The sequence below is a fragment of the Egretta garzetta genome, unplaced genomic scaffold (genome assembly GCF_000687185.1).
Source record: "Egretta garzetta isolate BGI_Z169 unplaced genomic scaffold, ASM68718v1 scaffold834, whole genome shotgun sequence".
Classification (NCBI taxonomy): Eukaryota; Metazoa; Chordata; class Aves; order Pelecaniformes; family Ardeidae; genus Egretta; species Egretta garzetta.
The window spans coordinates 110,894-111,216 of NW_009259438.1; positions in this window are offsets into that span (position 1 = coordinate 110,894).

Genomic DNA, 323 nt, shown 5'->3' on the forward strand with positions numbered 1-323 from the left:
GCGGCTGCAAAGGGAGGCGGGGGGGGTGGGGATTACAGAAGTACTTTAGTTTTGGCACCCAATGCCAGCACGCGTGGCCCCTCTGCCAGTGCAGCTGGGACATTTCCAGCCCTGGGAACAGATTCGCCCCCGTGTGTGTGTCCCCCCCCCACCTCCGTGTGTGCAAAGTGACGGTTTACGGTCACACCGAGCAGCGCTCGCAGCGAATGATGTGGTTTTCCTGGCTGCTAACAAACGCGACCCCTGCACCCCCGCCCGCCCGGGGCTCAGCACCGCTCGGCATCGGCCGCGCTTGCATCGGCCACTCTCTCCCCCGCGCAGCC